Below are 756 nucleotides of genomic sequence, written 5' to 3'. Positions count from 1 at the left end.
CACTACCCAAATACTTAAATGTACTCACATTTTCCAATTCCTCACCATCTAACCTCGCTGTACATTCACTAACTTCACCTCTCTCAAAGACCATCACTTTACTCTTCCCTACATTCACCTTTAGGTTCCGTTTCCTACACACTCTCTCAAACTCATCCACCAAGCCTTGCAGCTCCCCTTCGTCTTCACTCAACAACACAGTATCATCTGCAAACAACAGTACAGGGAGTTTCCAAACACTATCCTCTCTCACCAGGGCCACTCCAACATCCACCATATATATATATATATATATATATATATATATATATATATATATATATATATTTAAATAGACTATCTATCTATCTATCTATCTATCTATATATATATATATATATATATATATATATATATTTAAATATACTATATCTATCTATCTATCTATCTATTGCCAGACACCTCAATCCCATTTGGGGTGGCCACAAACAAATCACCTCCACGTCGTCCTGTCCCCCGCCATTTCACTGCCCTGCTCCCAACTCACACCCCCCTCTCATATACCTCTCCACCCCATCCCTCCATCTCATCCTCGGCCTCCTCCTCCCTCTACCCCCCTCCACCTCACTCACATACACTGTCTTTGTCAGTCTTTCACCCTCCATCCTCTCCACGTGGCCAAACCACCTCAGTGTGTTCCTCATAACACTTCCTATCACATCCACACCACAACTCTCCTTTATATCCTCATTCGTCAGCCTGTCTCTCCGTATGACT

Source organism: Coenobita brevimanus, chromosome 81 (assembly GCF_032717465.1).
Source record: "Coenobita brevimanus isolate Jiangsu-jjx chromosome 81, ASM3271746v2, whole genome shotgun sequence".
Lineage (NCBI taxonomy): Eukaryota > Metazoa > Arthropoda > Malacostraca > Decapoda > Coenobitidae > Coenobita > Coenobita brevimanus.
The sequence above is the reverse complement of the archived record's forward strand: the minus strand, read 5'-3'. Positions refer to the sequence as shown.